This window comes from Pristis pectinata, chromosome 1 (genome assembly GCF_009764475.1).
Source record: "Pristis pectinata isolate sPriPec2 chromosome 1, sPriPec2.1.pri, whole genome shotgun sequence".
NCBI lineage: Eukaryota > Metazoa > Chordata > Chondrichthyes > Rhinopristiformes > Pristidae > Pristis > Pristis pectinata.
Window position 1 is genome coordinate 79,245,850 of NC_067405.1, and position 26,537 is coordinate 79,272,386.

General features: G+C 44.7%; 1 protein-coding gene across 3 annotated transcripts in view; it reads right to left on the reverse strand.

Annotated features, from left to right (window-relative positions):
- Positions 1 to 20,182, reverse strand: part of LOC127573094 (mitogen-activated protein kinase kinase kinase 13-like) — a 151,560-nt gene extending 131,378 nt beyond the window's left edge. The window contains exon 1 of one of the 3 annotated variants that reach the window (XM_052020968.1): positions 20,109 to 20,182. The gene's annotated coding sequence lies outside the window, so the exon portion shown is untranslated. Of the gene's footprint in view, positions 1 to 19,623; positions 19,947 to 20,108 lie in introns of those variants that run through there. The other 2 variants (XM_052020986.1, XM_052020958.1) reach the window with 2 other exon arrangements.
- Between the last annotated feature and the right edge of the window lie 6,355 nt (positions 20,183 to 26,537).

Genomic DNA, 26,537 nt, shown 5'->3' on the forward strand with positions numbered 1-26,537 from the left:
ACCAGAATTTAAATTTATTATAAAACCCATCATTAGGCCATTTCATTATATTGTAAAACATAACAGGATTTCACTCCATAATAGGACACAACATCACCAGCAATTCATTCTGGATTTCATTCTAATCTAGAACTAATCATCACCAGGATTTCATTGTAATATAGAACACACTGTCGCCAGGAATTGGTTCTATTGTAAAATGCCTCATCTCTAGGTTTCTCTTTGATATACAACATGCCATCGACACAATTTAATTCTATTATAGAAAAAAAGTATCACCTGGATTTCACTCTTGTAAAACACATCAATATCAGAAATTACATTCTGTTATAAAGCACATCATTACCAGATTTTCATTGGGCATCAGAGCATTTTCGTTCTATTATAGAACACATTATCTACTCTATAATAGAATGAAATCCTGGTGATAATCACCTGTATTAATTCTCTTATACAACACAACATCACTAGAATTTTGCCCTTTTATGGAACACATCAAGCCCAGGACAACATTCTGTAATAGACCACATCATCACCTGAATTTATTTTGATTCATGACAGTAACATCCCCAGGATTTTATTCTAATCTGAAACATCATCTCCAGGGATTCATTCAATTCCAGAACACACCATCTCCAGGATTCATTCTACACTAGAACACACCAGCTCCAGGGCCTGTTCTATTCTAGAACACAGCACCTTCAGGGTGTGTTACATTCTAGAACACAGCGACTCTTGGGACCACTCTATTCTAGAACATGCCATCTCCAGGGTATCATTCTGTTCTAGTGCATACAGTCTTCATGGGTCTGTTCTTTTCTAGAATGCATCATCTGCATAGGGCTCATTCTATACTAGAATACAGCATCTCCAGGAATTCATTCTATTCCAGAACACATTGTCTTCAGGGTTTCATTCCACCCTAGAACACACCATCTTCAGGGGGCCATCTCTACTCTAGTACATACCACCTTCAATGGCTAGCGCTATTCTAGAACATGTCTCGACTGTGGGTCTGTTCTAGAACATGTCTCGGGGGGGGTCTATTCTAGAGTGCTGTCTCTCCAGGGGCTTGTTCCATTCTAGAGCATGTCATCTCCAGGGGCCAGTTCTGTTCTAGAACTCATTGCTTTCATAGATCCGTTCTTGTCTAGAATGCACCTCCAGGGATTCATTCCGTTCTAGAATGCATCATCTCAAGGAAATCATTTTCCGATAGAAGACATAACACACAGGATTTCTTTCTATTATAGAACACATCATCACTAGAATTTCATTCTGTTGTAGCATCAATCAAGACAAATCATTATCAAAGACAAATTCATTGTATTTTAAAACACAACAGCAGGATTTCATTCCAGTACTGAACACATCATTACCAAGGTGTCAATCTTTTATTGAATGCATCCTCACCAGGATTTCAGTCTATTACACAATATATCCTCAGCAACATTTTGCTCTATTTGAGAATGCATTACTACCAGAACGTCATTCTACTATAAAGTCATAGCACCTTGATTTCATTCTATGATAGAACACTTCATCACCAGAATTTCATTCTCTGTCATAGAACACACCATCATAGCAAATCCACTGTATTTTAGAACAGAACAACAGCAGAATTTCATTCTGTTATAAAATGCATCATCACCAGGTATTCACTGTGTTATACAACACATCATCAAAGCCATTTCATTCTATTACAGAGCACATCATCACCAGGAATTGATTTTATTACTGAATGCATCCTCACCAGGATTTTGTTCTGCTATGGATGTCATAACACCCAGGATTTCATTCTATGAATGAACACATCATTAACAGCATTTCATTCTGTAGTAGAACACGTCAAGGCAAATTCATATTTTAGAACACAACGACAGCAGGATTTCATTCCTTTGTAGATACATCATCGCCAGGAATTCAATTTATGACAGAACACATCCTCACCAGGATTTCATTCAGTTATACAACACATCATTAAGGCGACTTCATTCTATTACAGAACACCTGATTGTCAAGATTTTGTTCTATTTTAGAACGCATCGTCACCAGGAATTTATTTTGTTACCAAAAACATCCTCATCAGGTTTTCAGTTCACTATAGCACACATCCTCACCAGGAGTTCATTAAATTGTAGGACTCATCTACACTAAGACTTCAATCCAACACTGAACACATCCTCACCAGGATTTCATTCTGTTATACAACACATCATCAAGGCAATTTCATTCTATTACAGAACACGTCACCACCAGTATTTAATTCTATTTTAAAACACACACCAGGATTTCATTCCATTATTCAACTTATTCTCACCAGGAATTCATTCTATTGTAGAACACTTCATCACCAGAATGTCAACTTATTATAAAAACACATCACCACCATCATTTCACTCTATCATTGATCACATTCTCACCAGGATATCTTTCTATGATACAACACATCCTCACCAGGATTTTGTTGTATTTAAAATGCTAAAACATCAAGATGTAATTCAATTCTAGAACACATTGTCACCAGCATCTTATTCTATTTCAGAGCACATCATTGCCATGAAGTCGTTCTATTATATTACACATCATTAAAGGGGCTTAATTTGATTATAGAATACAACATCCACCCGGCTTCCATTCTATTCTAGAATACACCCGCACCAGGGTCTTGCCCTGTTCTAGAACACACCTCTGCATGTGCTCGTTCTGTTCTAGAATGTGCTTGTGCCACCATCTCATTCTATTCTAGACAGTGTTTGCACCAGGATCTCATCCCAATCTAGAACTCAACTTGGGAGGGTCTCGCTCTACTCTAGAACACACCCGTGTCTGGATTTCATTCTGTTCTAGAACACAACTCACCAGGGTTTCATTCCATTACAGGACACATCATCACTAGGATTTCATTCTATTGTAGGACTCATCTACATTAGGATTTCAATCCAACACTGAACACATTCTCAGCAGGATTTCATTCTATAATAGAACACAACATCACCAGCATTTCCATAGAACCATACGGCACAATACAGGCCCTTCGGCCCACCATGTTGTGCCACCCTTCAAACCACACCTAAGACAATCTAACCCCTTCCTCCCACATATCCCTCTATCTTAAATTCCTCCATATGGTTACCTAACAATCTCTTGAACTTGTCTGATGTATCAGCCTCCACTACCACCCCAGGCAGCGCATTCCATGCACCAACCACTCTCTGGGTGAGAAATCTCCCTCGGACATCTCCCTTTAACTTCCCACCCAATACCTTAAAGCCATGTTCTCTTGTTTTGAGCATTGGTGCCCTGGCAAGGAGGCGCTGGCTGTCCACTCTATCTATTCCCCTCAATATCTTGTATACCTCTATCATGTCTCCCCTCATCCTCCTTCTCCTTCTCTCCCATGAGTAAAGACCTAGCTCCTTTAGTCTCTCCTCATAATCCATACTCTCTAATCCAGGCTGCATCCTGGTAAATCTCCTCTGCACCCTTTCCAACACCTCCACTTCCTTCCTATAATGAGGCAACCAGAAATGGACACAGTACTCTAAGTGTGGCCTAACCAGAGTTTTGTAAAGCTGCATCATCATTTATTGGCTCTTAAACTCGATCCCCCGACTTATGAAAGCTAACATCCCATAAGCTTTCTTAACTACCCTATCCACCTGTGAGGCAACTTTCAGTGAACTGTGGATATGAACCCCCAGATCCCTCTGCTCCTCTACACTGCCCAGAATCCTGCCATTTACCTTGTACTCCGCCTTGGAGTCTGTCCTTCCAAAGTGTACTACCTCACTTCTCTGGATTGAACTCAGCCCTCCAATCCGAATGCACTCCCTCCACCACAACTCTCTGCTTTCTACAGGCAAGCAAATTTTGAATCCACACGGCCAAGCTTCCCCGGATCCCTTGGCCTCTGACCTTCTGAAGAAGCCTACCATGTGGAACCTTGTCAAACGCCTTACTAAAATCCACGTAGACCACATCCACTGCACTACCCTTATCAATCTTCCTGGTCACCTCTTCAAAGAACCCTATCAGGCTTGTGAGGCAAGATCTTCCCTTCACAAAGCCATGCTGGCTGTCCCTAATCAGTCCATGATTCTCCAAATGCTCATAGATCCTATCTCTTAGAATTCTTTCCAACAGCTTACCCACCACAGATGTAAGGCTCACTGGTCTGTAATTCCCTGGACTATCCCTACTACCTTTTTTGAATAAGAGGACAACATTTGCCACCCTCCAATCCTCTGGTACCATCCCCGTTGACAACGAGGACTCAAAGATCCTAACCAACAATCAGCAATCTCCTCCCTCGCCTCACGATGCAGCCTGGGGAATATTCCGTCAGGCTCCGGGGACTTATCTGTCCTAATATTTTCTAACTCCTCCAACCCATCCTCTCTCTTAATATCTACATACTCTAGAACATTACCCTCACCTACATTGTTCTCAGCATCAAGGCCCCTCTCCTTGGTGAATACGGAAGAGAAGTATTCATTGAGAACCTCACCCACTTCCACAGCTTCCAGGCACATCCTCCCACCTTTGTCTTTAATTGGACCTACTTTTACCCTAGCCATCCTTCTGCTCTTTACTTACGAGAAAAAAGCCTTGGGACTCTACTTAACCCTACTCGCCAAAGCCTTTTCATGTCCCCTTCTTGCTCTCCTCAGCCCTTTCTTAAGTTCCTTCCTTGCTACTCTATATTCCTCACGAGCCCTGTCCAATCCTTGTTGCTTACACCTTATGTAGCCTGCCCTCTTCTTCCTAACTAGTTGTTCCACCTCTCTCGTCACCCATGGTTCCTTCACCCTACCATTCCTTCTCTGCCTCACCAGGACAAATTTATCCCTAACATCCTGCAAAAGATCCCTGAACATTGACCACATCTCCATAGTACATTTCCCTTCAAAAATGTCACCCCAATTTACACTCCCAAGTTCTCGCCTTATAGCCTCATAATTCGCCTTCACCAATTAAATATCTTCCTGTCCTCTTTGCTCCTATCCCTGTCCATGAAAATTCTAAAGGTTATGGAGCAATGGTCACTGTCCCCCAAATACTCACCCACCAATATATCTATTATAGAATGCATCATCATCAGGATTTCAATCTATTGTGGAGCACATCCCCACCAGGATTTCATTCATCATAGAACACGTCACTACCAGCGTTTCACTCCATTAGAGAACACATCACCAGGATTTCATTCCATTATAGAACAGATAATCATCAGCATTAATTTTCTTACATGATACAACATCTCCAAGATTTTGTCCTTTTCTGCAACACATCAAGCCTAGGGCCACATTCTACAATAGATTGCATCATCATCAAAAGAATAACAGAAAGCAGAATAAACTGTTACAGTTACAGAGAAAGTGCAGTGCAGGTAGACAACAAGGTGCAAGGCCATAATGAGGTTGATTGTGAGATCAAGTCCATCTTATTGTACAAGAGAACCATTCAATAGTCTTATAACAGTGGGATAGAAGCTGTTCTTGAGCCTGGTGGTACGTGGTTTCAGGCTTCTGCCTGATGGGAGGGAGGAGAAGAGAGAATGTCTAGGGTGGGTGGGGTCTTTGATTATGTTGGCTGCTTCACTAAGGCAGCAAGAAGTGTAGACAGAGTCCATGAAGGGGAGGCTGGTTTCTGTGATGTGCTGAGCTGTGTTCAACTCAACTCTCTGCAGTTTCTTGTGGTCTTGGGCATAGCAGTTGCCATACTAAGTAGAGATGCATCCAGATAGGATGCTTTCTATGGTGCATTGATCAAAAATTGGTGAGAGTTAAAGGGAGATTCATTTTATTACAGAACACATCCTCACCAGGATTTCATTCCATTTTTGAACGCACCATCACCAGGATTTTTTTCCATTATAGAACACATCAACACCAAGATCTTATGCTATTGTAGAACACATTCTCGCCAGGATTTCATTCCATTATAGAACCCAGCATTACTGAGATTTCATTGTATTACTGAATGTAGCATTGGTATGATTTCTTTCTATTGTAGAAAGACAATCACCAGAATTTTTTCTATGATAGAATATACAATCACCTGTACTGCATTCAATTATTAAGTGCTTCTCCAATAGGAGTCCATTTTACTTTGTAACATGTCAACCCCAGGATTTCATTCTGTTATTGAGCACATCAGCAGCATCTTATCAGAACATATCTTCACCGGGAGGTGGTTGTATTCACAAATACATCAGCAGAAATATTTCATTCGATTACAGGGCAAATTATCATTAGGATTTTATCTCATTATTGAACCCATCAACACAAATCATTGTATTATAAAACAAATCATCACCAGGATATTATTCTCTTCTTGAACCAATTACCACCAGAATGATGTAGTATATTCTGTTATCTAACTGGACCATGTGTTTATCAATAGCTTATGACATATCATTATGTGAAGTCTCTCATTCTTCCAAATAATTCCAAACCAAATTTGGTGCTCCTCCCACACTCCTCCATTTAACCCTGGCTATACATTATTTTATTCATTGCTCCCTCATCTCTTATCAGGTTTCTCCTTAAGTGCATGGATGCTCTTTTCCTGTTCCTAGTGTCTCCAAATACCACTCTCTTTGTACATTTATCCCTTCCTGCCTGGTTCACATCTGTAATAGGAAACTCCTTTTGTTACTCTGCCTTCCCTGTAAATCCATTGCATTATATTAAACACCCCCTACATATCCTCCCTCAATCTCCGCTTTTCTAGAGTTAAACTCTCTTGCGGGTTCAGACTTCCCCGAAAGCAAGAACCTCTCAGTCCAGGTATCATTCTTGTATAACTCTTTTGTACTTTCTCCAGTCCTTCCAAGTCCACTTTATGTTATGGAGCCTAAAATGGTGTCAGGACTCCAAGTATTTTTTGACAAACATCTATTCAAGTTTAACCTCTGTTTTGTTAATATTACACAAAAGATCTCCTCTACTCATTGTGTTTTCATGACCCTATTAACCTTGTCATGGCTTTTAGTGATTTCTCCCACATCTTTCTTGCCCATTTAGACATTTACTTTCCAAGGAATACTTCCTTCTTATGAAGATCAACCACCTCGCAGATGCTATCACTAAAAGCATGTCACTGAACACGCTAACAAACTTCTACAGATATACTGTTGAAGGTATCCTGACTGGTTGCATCATGGTCTGGTACTCATTCAAGTGAGCAAAAATGTTAGAAACTGCAGACAGTAGTGGACTCAGCCCAATACATCATGGACGCATCCCTCCCCACCATTCATGGTATCTACAGCAGGCACTACCTTAAAAAGGCAACATCTATCATCAAAGATCCCCACCATCTGGGCCACGCCATCTTCTTGCAGCTACCATCAGGCAGGAGGTACAGAAGCCTAAAGCCCCACACCACCAGTTCCTTGAACAGCTACTTCCCTTCAACCAGTTCTTGAACCAACCTACACAACCCTAGTCACCACCTCAGTATAGCAAATCTATGATCACTTTGCACTACAATGGACTTTGTTTTTTATTGTTCTAATTGTGTTCTTTCTTGTATAATTTTGGATAACTTATGTTTAATTTATGTTTTTCTTATGAATCTTGTGTATGTGTATGCTATGTGCCTGTGATGCTGCTGCACGCAAGTTTTTCACTGCACCTGTGCCTACATGTACATATGATAATAAACTCAACTTTGACTTCTAACTTTGAAAGCACACTGGTTTCCCTATTATGAAGTAATATATCATTATGTGGTGTCCACTCAGCTATAGAAGAGTACCTGGACGTCACACAACACAGAAACAATCTCTGTAGCCCAGAATCTGCACTGACCATCAGACACCCATTGACACCAATTCAGGTGAGAAATCAGATCTCTGGAACAGAGAGGCAGCAACTCTTCTAGCTGCACCACTTTGCTAGCCTACAATGACAAGATTTCCCAGACATTATTGAACATACCATTGATTTATAGAACACATCATTAGAATGCATGCATAACATTAAGGTGTGTACTATCAAACAGGGTTACTCTCTAATAAGGCTGCTATCTACAGTAAAACAGCTGCAGCCAGGACCAGCGAGTACAAGCGAGACTGATTGTCTGTTGCTATCATTGCAATAGCTGTCACTTACACTTGTAGTCATTTTTAAGCAGTATTTCACTTGCCAAGGGACAGGTCACTTTCCAAGACTGGGACAAACAACAATGACACTTACAAACGACAACAGAAGGGAGATTTCTTGTTCAGAAATTCATTCAGTGACAACTGGGATTGTACAGTATTCATCCCACAAACAATAACTGCAGAAAACTGACAGACTTTGAAGTAAAGGTGATGATTAACAACCAGTGCATTGACATGCGAGTTACTGCTGTAGAATGTCAATGCATTTCCTCTGGTAAGCACTACCAGATGCCACTGATGGAAAACAGCAGAGCACCAGAAACCTACTCCAGGGAGGTTTTGACGAACATTGGGGCTGGTGCAGTGAGGAACCGGGGGGATCTGCCTGAGACAACCCAAGCTAGCTTGGGAGAATGCTAACAGCCTCAATGCCTCAAAGATATACCTTGACACATTGTCAGAGAGTCATAGAGTCATACATCACGGAAGCAGGCCCTTCAGCCCAACTGGTCCATGCTGACCAAGATTCCCATCTAAGCTAGTCCCATTTGCCTGCATTCGGCCCATATCCCTCTAAACCTTTCCTATCCATGTACCTCTTCAAGTACCTTTTATATATTGTTAATGTACCTGTCTCATCCACTTCCTCTGGCAGCTCATTACATATACTGACTAACCTCTGGGTGAAGAACTTGCCCCTCATTTCCTACTGTCCAATGAATAAAGTCCCAGCCTGCTCAACCTGTCTCCATAACTCAGACCCTCAAGCCCTGGCAACATCCTCGTAAATCTCATCTGCACTCTTTCCAGTTTAATGATCCTATAGCAGGGTAACCAAAACTAAACACAATATTCCAAATGTGGCTTTGTACAACTGCAACATAACATCCCAGCTTCTATATTCACGCCCTGACTGACGAAGGCCATCATGCCAAAAGCCTTCTTCACCACCCCGTCTACCTGTAATTCCACTTTCAAGGAACCACGTACTTGTAACTCCTAGATCCCTCTGTTCCACAACCTTTTGAGGGCCCTACTGTTCATTCTGAATGTCCTATCCTTATTTGTCTTCCCAAAATGCAACACCTCACACTTATCTGACTTAAACTCCATCTGCCATTCCTCAGCCCACTTACCCGGCTGATCAAGATCCCTCTGTAAATCCTAATAACCATCTTCACCATCAGCAACACCACCTATTTTAGTGTCATCTGCAAACTTACTAATTATGCTTTGTACGTCCTCTTCCAAATCATTGACATAGATGGCAAACAGCAATGGACCCAGCAGTCTGAGAAAAAACCTTCTACCATCACCCTCTGCTTCCTACCATCAAGCCAATTAGCTAGCTCTCACTGGATCCCATGCATTCTAACATTCCATGGCAGTCTACCTATGTGGAACCTATGGTGAGGTGTGGTAATATGTTCAAAAACAGCCATACTGGCACAGCAGGGTACAATGCACACATATGCATCAGACCTGAAGCAAAGATCAACCCACTGCAAGCCCAGAGCAGTCCTGCATGCTCAAAAGAAGCAGGTTGAATGGGAACGAGAAAGGCTTAAACAAAATGATAACAACTAACCAGAGTGAAGGGGCCACACCAACCGTGATTGTGCCCAAGGCAGATGCCATTTGGTTGTGAGGAGACTACAAAAAGCACACTAACTGGACCGGTAGATAATAAACAATACCCTTTACCCACTTCTGGTATATGCAGAGTCAGCAAGAATTCACAAAAATTCGATCTTCCCCAAGCCCAAACACAGCTGAACTGGTCGACAGTACCCAACCAGAAGCAGGCACAGAGAGGTTAGCCAAGGGTAAAGACTTCACCCAAAATTTCCCAGGCCATGGTTATTAAATCTTGCAAAGAGTGCACTATGTCACCGAGATGTACCACAAGTGCAGAAGTGTGAGAGGAAGAGGAAGAGAGATTGGACAAGCACAAAGTGAAGCAAATGCATGTTCTTGCGATGAGAATAGGGTACTTTGGTTTAAAGGTTGGAGCCAACAGCCAGTGAAGAAGTAGAGGGCCCCAAGCCCCAAAAATATCAGAGCTAAGGCTGTTTCAAGAGATGGTGCAGCATCCCCTTGTTCATTACAAACTGTGAGTCAAAGTTGGCGTCAAGCTACGTTGTAGGTTCAGTGATAAGCCACGTGATTGATGAAGAGCGAGAGGAAACCAACCCTTTCACTTCTCACACCCTCACAAGAAGCAATAGTACACAACTTGAAAAGAAACGCCTTGGAATTGAGAAGTTCCATCAGTTTTTACTCTCCTTTACTCTAGCAACAGATCATGAGGCATTTCCCACAATGACACAAATTAGCAATATGCAAGGATACAGAGATGGGCAACCTCAGTTTGAATGGACAGTTCGCTATGGGAGTCTCACTGCAGATGCTCTATCATGGCTACAGTATGAGAACTGAAGTTGGAAGTGGAAATGTGGTTGAGACAGTAAATGCGATCAACAAGGACTTCCTACTGATGGTGTCTGAAATCATAGAAAATGCTCAGAAGGAGCCAGTGTTGAACATTGAGGGAATGGAAGGAACATGACCAGGGAACAGATGAGGAACTGAACCTGTTCTAATTGGTAAATTAGTTTATTATTGTCACACGTACTGAGTTACAGTGAAAAATTTTGTTTTGCAATGTCATCCATGCAGATCATTTCACCACATCAGTACATTGAGGTAGTACAAGGAAAAAGCAATAACAGAATGCAGAATATAGTGTTACAGATACATAGACAATACGGTGAAAGGCCTGTTCTACAGTCATCACAATGTGTTGTCATGTGAACAGGACAGCATCAAGTAGGGTCACTGAGTGGTGAAAACTACCACTTTAAGAGGAAAAAAAACTTTGGTCCAGCTCCAAACACAAGCTCTATTCCCTGGCCTTTTGTGGATAGTAACCTGGAATCACTGATAAAACAAAATGCAGTATTTGCCAAAGTTGTAGAAATAAGCCCCCTGAGACTTCTTTGCTGGCATGGTCACTGCCTACAGGACCTTGTCACAGAGAACATGTAGACCTTTGTACTGGTACTGATCAATAATCACTCAGGTGGATTGAAGTGGAACACACAGGTTCATGTACCACTACTGAATGTACCACAGATGAGTTGAGGTCTCTATATGTCTGTCCTGATTCATTTGTTTCTGATAACGCCCTAATTTTTATTTACTGTTTACAAACTTTATGAAACAGAACAGTATCAAACATACTTTTGTACCTTCATACCATCCAGCTTCCAGCTGGAATATTCAGGGAAACTCCTGAGAACCAAGTGTTCCAGGGACATTCAGAACTCAGCACGAAACATCCCATGACTAATATCTTGCTGAAGTACTGAACAACCCTATAAACTGCCACAGGCACACACCCACAGACCCCCTGACGAAGAGGAGACTGTGCCTTCTTCAACCAGACTTACCTCTGAGAATTGAATAGAAGCAGTTGAATCGAAAATGTCATGAGGAACCTGATCAGAAAGAACAGTTTCAAGCAAAACTAATGTGTCTGTGTTCTTAGGCCACCCAGAAAATGGAGCTCACACAGCGGGAGGGAGGACCAGAGGGGAGCTCAGTGGAACCAAGGGATGTATATGATTGGAAGTCTGGAATCATTAAGTTGTATCTGAGTTGGATCCAGTGTTAGACGTCAAGAAGTGAAGAACCAAGTCTGACACAGAATCAGAAACTTCTCACAGTTTAAATCCATAAGTATTTGTAAATTATAAATCAATGCAAGAGTATTCAACATCCACAACCTGCAAGGAGATCAGGAAGACACAAGAGCACAGATGCTGGAATCTGGAGCAACACACAATCTGCTGGAGGAACTCTGGGTCGAGCAACATCTGTGGGATGAAAGGAATTGTTAACGTTTGGGCTCTTGGTGCAGGGTTTCAACCTGAAACATTAACAATTCCACCCCTCCCGCCAACAGATGCTGCTCAACCCACTGAGTTCCTCCAGCAGATTGTGTTGTTGCAGGAGGTGAGGAAGCCTCTGAAAACTGCTTCCTGGAGTGGCGTTACTGCTGTTGTTCATTGCATGTGTACATTGATAAGTTAACTGTCCTTGGAAAGAAGTGCCTCTGTGTGATGTATGCACATGCTGTTGTCTGTGTGTCCATGTGTGCATTCACATTGTGAATCGGTTAGACACAGTCTGCAGTGAGAATAACTCTTGGGATATACTCCAACTGTCTCTCTATAAAGCAAGCACCATGACACTGACACCTCCTTCTCCCTATAGCAAGCACCACTACCATAAGATGTAGGAGCAGAATTAGGTCCATCTGGCCCATCAAGTCTGCTCCTCCATTCAATCATGGTTGATTTATTTTTCTACCCCATTCTCCTGCCTTCTCCCTGTAACCCTTAACTCCCTGACCAATCAAGAACCTATCAATCTCTTCCTTAAATACATCCAATGACTTGGCCTCCACAGCTCTCTGTGGCAACAAATTCCACAGATTCACCATCCTCCGGCTAAAGAAATTCCTCCTCAATCTCATTTTTAAAGGGACGTCCCTTTATTCTGAGGCTGTGCCCTCAGATCCTAGACTCTCCTATTAATGGAAACATCCTCTCCACATCCATTCTATCCAGGCCTTTAAGTATGCAGTAGGTTTCAATGAGATCCCCCATCCTTCTGAACTCCATCAAGTACAGGCCCAGAGACATCAAATGCTCCTCATATGTTAAGCCTTTCATTCCTGGGATCATTCTTGAGAACCTCCTCTGGACCCTCTCCAGGGCCAGCATATCCTTCCTTACATACAGTGTCCAAAATTGCTCACCATGTTCCAAATGCAGTCTGATAAACACCTTATAAAGCCTCAGTGGTACATCCTTGCTTTTATGTTCTAGTCCTCTCGAAATGAATGCTAACATTGCATTTGCCTTCCTTAATACTGACTCAACCTGCAAGTTAACCTTGAGGAAATCCTGAACTAGGACTCCCAAGTCCCCTTGTACCTCTGATTTCTGGATTCTCTCCCCATCTAGAAAATAGTCTACACCTTTATTCTTCCTACCAAAGTGCATAACCCCACACTTCCCTACACTGTATTCCATCTGCCACTTCTTTGTCCACTCTCCCAACCTGTTCAAGTCCTTCTGCAGACTCCCTGCCTTTACAACACTACCTGTGGCTCCACCTATTTGGTATCATCACACCCTTGAACCTTCAAGAAGCAGGATGGAGTACACGTCCCTATCTATCTCAATGGTGATAAGGTAGAGATGGTTGAGAGCTTCAAGTTCCTAGGTGTAAATATCACAAATAACCTGTCCTGGTGCAGCTATGTAGACGCTACAGCCAAGGAAGCACATCAGCGCTTCTCCTTCCATAGAAGGCTAATGAAATTTGGCATGTCTCAAATGACCCTCACCAATTTTTACAGATACATGATAGAAAGTGTCCTAACTGGATACATCAGAGCTTGGTATGGCAAGACCACAAGAAATTGCAGAGAGCTGTGAATGCAGCTCAGTCCATCACGAAAACCAGCCTCCCCTCCACTGACTTGTCTTTGCCCTTCACTTCCCTTTGCCTCAGGAAAGCAGTCAACACAATCAAAGACCCCTCCCATCCCATTCATTCTCTCTTCTCCCCCTTTCCATTGGGCAGATGATACAAAAGCTTGAGAACACGTGCCACCAGGCTCAAGAACAGCTTCGATACCCTTGTTAAAAGACTCTTGAATGGACCTCTTGTACGATAAAGAACTCATGATCTCAGTCTACCTCATCATGGCCTTTGAACCTTTTTTGTCTACCTACCTGCACTTCCTCTGAAGCTGTAACACTACATTCTGCATTCTGTTACTGATTTTCCTTTTGTTCTGTCTCAATGCACTTGCGTATGGAATGATCTGTCTGGAGAGCATGCAAAACAAGGTTTTTCCACTGTATCTCAATACACGTTAGCAACTGGCGAAATTCCCAAAAACTGGAAGGTGGTTAATGTTGTTCTGTTGTTTAAGACGGGTAGCAAGGGCAAGCCAGGTAACTATAGGCCGATCAGCCTGACATCAGTTGTGGGGAAGTTACTGAACGGGATTCTGAGGGACAGGAACTACCAACATTTGGATAGACAGTCTGATTAGGAGGAGTCAGCAGGGCTGTGTGTGTGGAAAGTCATGCTTGATGAACCTTTTAGAGATTTTTGAAGACGTAACCAAAAAGGTAGATGAGGGTAGAGAAGCAGATGTTGCCTATTTGGACTTTAGTAAAGCCTTTGACAATGTCCTGTCTGGTAGGCTGGTCTGGAAGGTCAGGTCCATGGAATCCAGGGAGAGCTAGTTAGGTGGATTCAAAATTGGCTCAGAGGTAGGAAGCAGAGGGTGGTGGTTGAAGGTTGTTTCTCAGAGTGGAGGTCAGTGATTAGTAGTGTGCCGCAGGGATTGGTGTTGGGACCCTTGTTATTTGTAATTTATATAAATGATTTGGATGCGAATGCATAAGGCTTGATCAGCAAGTTTGTGGATGATACAAAATCAGGAGGTGTTGTTGATAGTGAAGAAGGTTATCATAGATTACAGGGGATCTTGATCAGTTGGGGAAGTGAGCCAAGGAGTGGCAAATGGATTTCAATAGATACGTGTGAGGTGATGCATTTTGGAAAGTCAAACCAGTGTAGGACTTATATAATGAATGGTAGGGCACTAGGGAGTGTAATGGAACAGAGGGACCAAGGAGTACAAGTGCATACTTCATTGAAACTGGTGTCACAGGTAGACAGGGCGGTGAAAAAGGCATTTAGCATGCTGGCCTTCATAAGTCAGGGCAATGAGTATAGGAGTTGGGACATTATGTTGCAGTTGTATTGGTCGTTGGAGAGGCTGCACTTGGAGTACTGTGTACAGTTTTGGTTACCCTGTTATAGGAAAGATGTGGTTAAGCAAAAGAGTGCAGAAAAGATCTACGAGGATGTTGCCAGGACTAGAGGGCCTGAGTTATAGGGAGAGGTTGGCCAGGCTTGGTCTTTATTCTTTGAACATAGGAGAATGAGGGATGACCTTACAGAAATGTTTAAAATTATGAGAGGCACAGATAAGGTGGACAGTAACAGTCTTTCCCCAGGTAGGGGAGTCTAAAACTAGGGGGCATAGATTTAGGGTGAGAGGGGAAAGATTTAAAAGGGAGCTGAGGGGCAACTTTTTCCACGCAGAGGGTGACGAGTAAATGGAACGAGCTGCCAGAGGAAGTGGCTGAGGCAGGTACAACAGTATCATTTAAGAAGCACTTGGATAGGTCCATGGAGGGGAGGGGAGGGGCTGGACCAAATGAGTTTTCCCAAGGAAAATTAGCTGTTTTCACAGGTTCCATACAGCAGTATCCAGGAGATCACTCTTTCATTCCCAGAGATTCCAGAATCCAAGAGTTAAAATACTTTAACTGTTCTGGTCCTTCATTTATCTCTCAGCAACAGGATAAACCATTCACCCTCATTCCCATTGGTCAGATCTTAACAAGCTGCATAATGTTTCCTAAATACAACCGTGACATCATTGATCGTAAAGCATTTAGGAAATCCAGGGGCAGTGAGAGGAATGATAGAAATGTGTCTGTCCTACTGTTCTGCCTCTGAGATCAGGGACACTCATGAGCAGGGAAACCTCCTCGTTTACCACTGATCATCCTCCCTCAGTCATACAGCTCATCTAGACACTTCTTAAAAGCTGTCAGCAACCCAATTTCCACCACTCTCTCAGGCTGTGCATTCCAGGTACTCACCGCTCTCTGGATGAAGAAGGTCCCCCTCAAATCCCCTGCAAGTCTATTCCCCCTTACCCTAAACCTATGTCCTCTAGCTTTATCTACCTCTGATATGGGGAAAGGTTTCCTGCAGTCTACCTATCTCTACCGCTCATAACTTTATATACCTCAATCATGTCCCATCTTAACCTCCTCTGCTCCTGGGAGAACAGACCCAGTCTCTCCACATAACTGAACTGCTCCATCCAAGGCAACGTCCTGGTGGATCTCCTCTGCACCCTCTCCAGAGTTATCACATCCTTCCTATAATGCGGTGACCAGAACTGCATGCAGAACTCCAGCTGAGGTCCAAACAATATTTTATAAAGTTGGAGCATAACCTCCCTGTTCTACCCGACCTACCTGACTAATGAAGGCCAGCATCTCAAATGACTTCTTAACCACGTTATCCACCTTCAAGAATTTCTGGACTTGCCACCAAGGACACTCTGTGGTGCTACCAAGCCACTTGGTTATGGACACTAGGTCCCCACTCAGAGTACATTCTGTACTCTTGCTACTCTTAGGGCTTCTTCTAAATGTTATTCCACATGGAGGAACACTGATTCTGGAAGAGATTGCTGGGGCTCTGACTGAGCTGGCAACAAGTGAGGTACCAGATGACTGGAGGATGGCAAAAGTGGTCTCCCTTTTTCAAGAAGGGCATTTCTTAGTCCATTTCACCAAGATCACCCTGTAGCCCTGAGACCTTGCCATTCATGATTGATGTCCTGGAGTTGTTGGTACTCCAAAAATACATCACTTCACGTTTATCTGGATGAAATTGCATCTGCCATTTCTCAGTCCATTTCACCAAGATCACCCTGCGGCCCAAGGCTACTCTCCACTTTATCAACAACTCTAATCTTAGTACCACATGAACTTACCAATCATGCCTCCTACATCCACATCATTTGTGCTTTTTACAAACAGCAAGGGTCCCACCACTGGTCCCTGTGGAACACCACCAGTCACAGGCATCCAATCACAAAAACAACCTCCTACCATCACCCTCTGTCTCCTATTGCTAAACTAATTTTGGATCCAATTTACCAACTTGCCCTGGATCCCATGGGTCCAATCTGCCACGTGGGACCTTGTCAAAGGCTTTACTGAAGTCCATGTAACCCACATCCATTGCACTACCCCCATCAAGATGCTTTGTTACCACCTCACACAATTCAGTCAGATTGGTCAGACAGAATCTGCCCTTGACAAAGCCTTGGTGACTGTCTCTGATCAGTCCCTGCCTTTCCAAGTGATCATTAACCCTGTCCATTGGATTTTTTCCAATAACTTCCCTACTACTGATGGTCAATAATTACCAGGCTTTTCCCTGCTGCCCTTCTTGAAAAAAGGAGACCACATTTGCCATTCTCCAGTCATCTGGTACCTCACGTTGCCAGCTCAGTCAGAGCCCCAGCAATCTCCTCCCTTGAGGGAAGAGTGTTCCTCCATGTGAACAACATTTGGAAGAAGCCCTGAGAATAGCAAGGGTACAGAATGTACTATGGGTGGGGACCTAGTGTCTATTACCAGGTGGCTTTGTAGCACCACCGCTGTTCGAGCCCTGAAGTTGCCTGACTGGGTCTGTGGCAGATATTGAGTGTGTCAACACTACTTGACCTCAGCCTCACCAATCCACCTGTAGCATTGGTTGAGGTGCCTTGTGGTGAGGACTCCCTACACAGAGCTGTGTGGCACTGCACTCATGCTAAATGGGGCAGATTCAGAACAGTCTGACAGCTCAAAATTGGACCTCTGAGGTGCTTTGGACCATCAGCAGCTACAGAAATGTCCACCACCTCGATCTGTAACCTCGTGGCTCAATGCATCCCTCACCCACCATTGTTATTGGACCCTGGTTCGATGGGGGGTGCGGAGGGGTATGCTGGGAGCAGCACCAGGCGTACCTAAAAAAGAATGAGATGAGGCTGCAACACAGGAGTACTTGTGTGTGAAACAGGCAGGGCAGAGTGATCTCACAAATGGTGAATCAGACTGAAGTTCTGCAATCTGACCACAGAGTTGTGAATGGTGGTGGGCAATTAGACAGCTAACTGGAGGAGAAGGTTGCAAGGACCATCTTGCCCAGGCTGAATCAACAGCACCTCCTACATCTGACCTTGGTGGTGGTGGGGCCCAGCATATGAGTGCTAAAAACAAGGTCAAAACATTTACAACCAGCTTCATCCAGAATAGAGACCAACTGAGATCCCAACTATCACTGAACCAGTCTGATTCATTCCAGGTGATATCAAGAAACGGCTGAGAGTGCTGGACACAGCAAAGGCTGTGGGATCAAACATCCCAGCTGTAGTACTGAAGACCAGCACTCCAGAACTAGCTGCACCTCTAGCCAAGCTGTTCCACTACAGTTACAACACTGGCATCCACCCAATAATGTGGAAAATTGCCCGGGTATGTCCTATTGACAAAAAGCAGGACGAATCCAATCCAGCTAATCACCGCCCAATCAGTCAGTTTCAGCAAAGTGATGGAACTATCAACAGTGTTATAAAGTGGCACTTACTCACCAATAACTTACTGACCATTGCCCATTTGGGGTTTCACCAGGACCACTTGGCTCCAGACCTCATCTCAGCCTGGGTCCAGACATGGACCAAAGGGCTGAACTCCAGGGGCTCTTGACGTCAAGGCAGCACTTAACAAAGTTGAGGCACCCTGGTAATACTGAAGTTAGTGGTCATCAAGGGGCAAACACTCCAATGGTTGGATTCATACCTTGCAAAAGTTACAGTGTTTGGAGGTCAATCATCCCAGTCTCAGGACATCGCTGTAGGAGTTTCTCGGGGCAGTGTTGCAAGCCCAACTCACTCAACAACACTGCAATAAGACTCTTAAATTTACAGGTCATACAACACAGAAAGATGCCAGAGTGAACATAGAACATTACAGCACAGTACAGGCCCTTCGGCCCACAATGTTGTGCTGACATTTTATCCTGCTTTAAGGTCTATCTAACCCTTCCCTACCACATAGCCCCCCCCCAATTTCTCTCTCATTCACGTGTCTAAGAGTCTCTTAAATGTCCCTAATGTATCTGCCCCCACAACCTCTGCAGGCAGTGTGTTCCACGCACCCACCACTGTGTAAAAACCTTACCCCGACATCCCCCTTATATCTTCCTCCAATCACCTTAAAATTATGTCCCCTCATGTTAGCCATTGTCGACCCGGGAAAAAGTCTCTGACTGTCCACTCGATCTATGCCTCTTATCATCTTGAACACAAGGGGTGGAGAAACTAGGGTTGGCAAGAATAGGGGTGAGGAATAGGCAGGAGAGCAGAGAGGTAGAGTAGGGGTGGTGTGGAGAGGGTGAGAATGTGTGTGGGGTTGGGGAAGGGAATAAGGGTAGAGTGGGGGAGAATGGGGTGGGGAGAGTGGGGTACAGAGAAGGGGAGAGTAGGGGAGAAAAGGGGTAGAGGGTGGGGGAGAATGGGGGTGGGGTGGAGGAGAGAGAGGGAGTGGGGGAGAAGGGGCGTAATTGGGGTTGAGGAGAGTCACACCCGACTCTGGGACCGGGGCAGTCACCTTCCGACCTCGGGACTGGGACAGTCACCTACCCCATACCCCGAACTCAACCCCATCTCCCCCGATCCGGGGACACTCACCATCACCAACCCCGCGCCCCGATCCGGGGACACTCACCGACCCCAAACCCCGACCCGGGGACACTCACCCATCCCCCCGACCCACCTCAAACCCTGGAACCCGCACACCACCGATACTTGCGAAACGCGGACTGGATGCAGATGTAGAGCTGAACCCCACCCCGAGAACCGTTGACAGGAAAGGGGCCGAGCAGCCGGTGAAGGGCGCCCTGCGGACGTGAGGGTGGTTGTGGGGTGGTTGGAAGAAGGAAGCCGCTTGTGCTGGTCCGGGGGGTGGGGTCCGGGAGCAAACACGCCGGTCCGAATAATCCATGCCGGGCATCGCTTGCAGCCCAGGCTGCGGGCGCTCCAGTTGCCACAACAAGCGCCAGGTACATGTACATACACACACACACACACACACAGAGCCAACCCTCCCCCTACATCAATGCAATCACCGCCAGGCTGCCAAGGGATTTAATTCCTCTGCCAGCCGTGTGTTTATACACACACCTGCCCAACCCCTTGGTGCTGGGACCCCCAGATTGGTCCAGGACACCCCAGGCACTATGACAGCAGCTGTGCACTCACCTTACACCCCGCCTTCTGCAAACGCCCCACAAGCACTCAGCAGATTTGTTATCCAGCAAAATCAGGCAGCAAACATTAGAGCATGTGACCCGTAGGCTGGTCAGGGAGCTTGGCTTTTAATGAGCGGCTTAAAGAGGAAAGAGATTTACTGGAAGTGCAGAGACTTGGAAGCTGAACCGCACCCTGAGTCGGGGTGGGACCAGCAAGGTGCAGGGGTAGAACATAGAATAGTACAGCACAGAACAGGCCCTTCGGCCCACAATGTTGTGCCAACATAGTTAATCCCTCCTACCTACAGAATACTCATATCCCACCATTTTCCTCTCATTCATGTGCCCATCCAAGCCCCTCTTAAAAACCCCCAGTCTTCTACACTATTCACAACTCCACCAATCTTGGTATCATCTGCAAACTTACTAACCCACCCATCAATATATTCATTCAGGTCATTTATGTACATCACAAACAGCAGAAGTCCCAGTACAGATCTCTGCAGAACACCACTACTCATAGGTCTCCAGCCCAAATAAATCCCTTCAACTACTACCCTGTCTTCTATGGGCAAGCCAGTTCTGGATCCATGCAGACTCTGAGTAGAGCAGTTTGGGACAGAGTCACGGCCAGAAACCCAGGAGAAGAAGTCTTTGTAGCAGGACTCCCAGGTGTCCCACCAATAATACGTGCTGACTATCCCCGACCAATTCCTGCCTTTCCAAGTGCAGATTAATCCTGTCCCTCAGAACTTTTTCCAATAACTTTCCTACCACTGATGTTATACTCATTGGCCTCTAATTACTTGCCTTTCTTGAATAGAAAGACCACATTTACTGTTCTCCAGTCATCTGGAACCTCACCTGTGGCCAGCAAAGATTTAAATATCACCATCAGGGCACCAGCGGTCTCCTCTCTTGCTTCCCATATCAGCCTGGGATACATCTCCTCAAGACCTGGGATTTATCCACCTTTAAGCCTGTTAAGACAAATAATTCCCTTCTAGAATTTCACCATTCCCCCTCCCTGAATTCTCCTTCTACAATGTCCTTCTCCTCAGTGAATACAGATGACAAGTATCAATTTAAAACCTCACCCACATCCTCTGGCCCCACACACAGATTGCCCCTTTGGTCTCTGATGGACCCCACTCTTTCCCTGGTCACTCTCCTATCCTTAGTATACGTATAGAAAGCTTTGGTGACTAGACAGGCTTTACAACAATCAGTTTGGTGTCCTCAACAACTTACTCCAAATTTATTTAATTAGCTGTATTTAAATTCTCTATCTGCCATGGTGGGATTTGAACTTGCGTCTCACGAATCCAACCTGTGACCATTAGCTTGTTGCCCCTTTCAGAATCGATGAAATGTGAGAGGTTTGCCTGACATCAGGAGCTGCTGGACTCTGCAGTCTGGTGGCTTCTGTGCATTTTTGGCAGCCCAGGGTTCCTTTTTAAGGTACACAAAGCCACTCAAAGATGTTTGTTAAAAGGTTTGCTCCTCACTCTGTACTGAGCTAAATATTCTTGGACTCTGCAGGTGGTCTCAGTGGCCCCGTTTCAAGTTACTGCTCCACTGACCATAGTGACCAGCAAAGCTAATACCAGGCGTTTTTAGATTGTCATCGCCACCACATGTCAAGTAAAAAGAAGCAGGTCCTCTGTCTCCCGAAGACTAAAGTCCAACAGAAAACCTATGAGATAACAAACAGCTGGTGGATGGAAAGAACACAGGAGATCCAACAATTTGCTTATAACCATGACAGATGTGGATTCTTCAGAGCTGTCAAAACCATGTTGCCAGGACTCGAGGCCTGAGTTATAGGGAGAGGTTGGGTAGGCTGGGATTTTATTCTGTGGAGTATAGAACCAACTTCCTCTACTTCCTCAGGAGGCTAAAGAAATTTGGTATGTCCTTGATGACCCTCACCAATTTTTATAGATGCACCATAGAAAGCATCCTACCTGGATGCATCATGGCTTGGTACGGCAACTGCTCTGCCCAGGACCGCAAGAAACTACAGTTGTGGACACAGCTCAGGACATCACGAAAACCAGCCTGCACTTCCCGCTGCCTTGGTAAAGCAGCCTACATAATCAAAGACCCCACCCACCCCAGACATTCTCTCTTCTCCCCCCTCCCATCGGGCAGAAGAATCAAAAGCCTGAAAGCACAAAACACCAGGCTCAAGCATAGCTTCTATCCCACTCTTATAAGACTATTAAACAGTCCCCTAGTTCGATAAAATAGACTCTTGACCTCACAATCTACCTCGTTATGGCCTTGCACCTTATTGTCTGCCTGCACTGCAATTTCTCTGTAACTGCAACACCAGGAAGGATATTTGTAAGATTGAAAGAGTGCAGAGGAGATTTACTAGAATGTTGCTGAGTCTTCAGGAGTTGAGTTACAGGGAAAGATTGAACAGGTTAGGACTTTATTCCTTGGAGTGCAGAAGAATGAGGGGAGATTTGATAGAGGTTTACAAAATTATGAGGGGTATAGACAGAGTTAATGCGAGCAGGCTCTTTCCACCTAGATTAGGAGAGATAAGTACGAGAGGACATGGCTTTAGGGTGAAGGGGGAAAGGTTTAGGGGGAACATTAGGGGGAACTTCTTCACTCAAAGAGTGGTAGAAGTATGGAACGGGTTGCCATCTGATGTAGTAAATGCAGGGTCACTCTTGAGTTTTAAGAATAAATTGGATAGATACATGGTCGGGAGAGGTCTGGAGGGTTATGGACTAGGTGCAGGTAAATGAGACTAGCGGAATAACGTTTCAGCACAGACTAGAAGGGCCAAATGGCCTGTTTTCTGTGCTGTAGTGTTCTATGGTTCTATGGTTCTATATTCTGAATTCTGTTATTGTTTCCTCTTGCACTACCTCAATGCACTGTTGTAATGAAATGATCTGTATGGATGGCATACAAAACAAAGTTTTTCACTGTACCTCAGTAAATGTGACAATAATAAATCAATTTACCAATTTTTATAGAAGTGTATAAAATAATGAGAGGCTTATATAGGGTGAATGCACACAATCTTTTTCCCAGGGAAAGGGAACCAAAAACTAGAGGGCATAGGTTTAAGGTGAGAGGTGAAAGATTTATAAGGGATGTGAGGGTCAACTTCTTCACACAGGGGGTGGTGGGTATATGGAATGAGCTGCCAGAGGAAGTGGTTGAGGCAGGTACATTAACAACATTTAAAATACAGTTGGATAAGTATATGGATAAAAAAGGTTTAGAGGGATAAGGGCCAAACACAGGCAAATGGGACACCTTGGTCAGCATGGACCAGTTGGGCCGAAGGGCCTGTTTCTGGGCTGTATTACTCTATGACTCTATCTATAGCCCAAACACCCAAGAGTCCATTGTGAGCCAAGATGGAAGAAAGCTTAGATAGAGAGGAATTCAGTGCCTGACAGAAGGAGCACTTAACAAACTCCTCAATCATAGCCCAAGTGTCCTTGATTCCAGCCCACATCAACCCTTCTGGCCCAACACAGCCTGCCCTTGCTGATGTTCTGAAACTTGTTGGGGAGGAACTTCAAACACAAATTCACAATCCCACCTCCCACATCTGGGAAGAGGAGGTCATGTCAACGGGCCACAGCGATTCCAGAAAGGTGATCATATTCAGGAAACGTCTGACTTTGGTAATTACAGAGGGAACTCCCTGACGTCTGCCATAGAGAAAGTCAACACCAGGGACCTCCTTAACCACCTCCTCCTAGTGGCTGAGCTGCTCCCTGAATCACTGTTGTGGACTCCGTCCATCTAGAGAAACAGGGGACACCAACTTCACTTTGCAACAACTCCAAGAGCAATGCAGGTAGCAGCACCAGCCAGTGTACATGAACTATTCCATCCTCACTATAGCCTTTGACTTCATCACTCCGGAGAGACTGTGGAAAACCTTCCTCACATCAGCTACCCACAGAAATTTGCCTCCACAGTGGCATGCAAGCCTTGATATTAACCAGTGGGTCTGCAACAGGACCAATCTCAATGAAGATGAACATCATAAGAGGCCACATCATTGCCCCAACACTTACTTCCAACTTTCTCACTGCAATACTGTACCTCACTTCCAACAAACTTCCCGTAAGAGGGGAGCTAATCTTCAGAACCAATGAGAAAATGTTCAACATAACCTTAACCCTAATCCTAACTCCAGAACCAAGGTTACCCCAGCAGATGAGCTGCTGTAAGTAGATAATGCTTGCTCAGAGGCTAAGCTCCAAGACATCAAATTGGTAATTGATTTATTATTGTCACGTGTACTGAGGTAGAATGAAACACTTTGTTATGTATGCCATCCATACAGAACATTCATCACATCAGTACATCGAGGTAATCCAAGAGAAAACAATAAAAGAATGCACAATAATGTGTTACAGTTACAGAGAAAGTGCAGTGCAGGCAGACAGTAAGGTGCAAAGGCTGTGATGAGGCAGATTGTGAGGTCAAAAGTCCATCTTATTGTACAAGAGGTCTGTCCAATAGTCTGATAACAGCGGGATAGAAGCAGTCCTTGAGCCTGGTGGTACTTGCTTTCAGGCTTTTGTATCTTCTGCCCAATGGGAGGGGGGAGGAGAGAGACTGTCCAGGGTGGATGTTGGCTGCTTTACCGAGGCAGTGAAAAGTATAGACAGAGTACATAGAGGGGAGGCTGGTTTTTGTGATGTGCTGAGCTGTGCCCACAACTCTCTGCAATTTCTTGCAGTTTGAGGCAGAGCAGTTGCCATACCAAGCCGTGATGCATCCAGATAGGATGCTTTCTATGAGTCATCTATAATAATTGGTGAGGGTCAATGGGGACATGCCAAATTTCTTTAGCCTCCTGACAAAGTAGAGGTGCTGGTGAGCTTTCTTGGCCATGGTGTCTACATGGTCAGACAAGGACAAGCTACTGGTCATGTTTACTCCTAGGAACTTGAAGTTCTTAACCTCTCAACCTCAGCACCATTAAGGTCAACAGGAGCGTGTGCAGCATCATTGACTCATTCACTGAAGCAGATGAGAGGATGGGCCTTATGATCAAAACCAAGGTCCTATACCAACCTGCTACACTGTACCACACTGCCTTCTGACAATAAAGGTCCATGGGGAGCCCCCGAAGACATGGGGCATTCCCCATATCTGGGGAGCCACCTCTCACTGAAGACAGACATCGCTGATGAAATTCAACAACACGTTCAAAGGGCCAGCACTGTCTTTGGTCAATTGAGGAAAAGGGAAGATGCAGATCAAGACCTCAGACTTGGCACAAAACCCATGGACCATTGGGCATCAGAGATTCTCTCCAAGACCTGGCATACTTACAGCAGACATCTCATGCACTGGAAAGGTACCAACATAGTCTCCACAAAATCCTCCAAATCCACTGGGCATTGAGAGAGAATGAGTTACAGGGGAAGAAGTGGTGGAACGGAATTAAGCTGAGTTAGCATAGACTTGATGGGCAGAATGGCCTATCCCTATGTCATAAGGAAATTGGGTTGTTTGGGTCAGTGGGTTGATTCTTATGGCACGGATTTAAAGCTATAGGTTCTTGGAACCAGTGTCCATGTCCACTACCAGGCCAACATCAACATATTGAGGCCCTAATAACTCTCAGTTGGCTCCATTTGGAAGGCCATGTCATTGTAAGCCTGAGCTCTGTTGTGCGAAAGGGAAAAGGTTCATGCACATGCTCAATGTCTCCTTGTGGAAATGCAACATCCCCACTGAGTCCTGGGAACCTCTGGCCCGTGACTCCTTAAAGTGGGGAAGGAACACCCACGAGCCCTGCATAAACAGGGGAAGGAGGCCCAACTCACAAACTGCCAGCCCATCAGCAACCTCCTTCCACACCCTGTGGCAGAATCAGCAGCCAGGAGTGGTTCCAAGAACCTATAGCTTTAAATCCGTGCCATAAGAATCAACCCACTGACCCAATCAACCCAATTTCCTTATGACATAGGAATAGGCCATTCTGCCCATCAAGTCTATGCTAATTCGACGCAATCGTTCCACCACTTCTTCCCCTTAACCCATTCCCTCTCAATGCCCATCATCTCCCCCACCCCCAAGTCTAAATCTCCTGCCACCCACCTACCTTTGGGGCAACTTACAGCAGCCATTTAACCCACCAACCCTTCTTTGGGATGTGGGAGGAGACCGGAGCACCCGGGGGAACTTATGGAATCACAAGGAGAACGTGCAAACTCCACACAGACAACGCCCAAGGTCGGGATCGAACCCAGGTCTCTGGAACTGTGAGAAAGCAGTGCTAACCACAGTGCCACTGTGCCACCCTAGACTGAGGCAGTGTAGAGGGATTTTTTACTCTGTATCTAACCTGATTTGATTTAATCCCTGGCTCCCATTTTGCATGGGATTTTTGTTTGTTTTTCTTTTAGTTCAAAAACCTTTATTGAAACTACAAAAT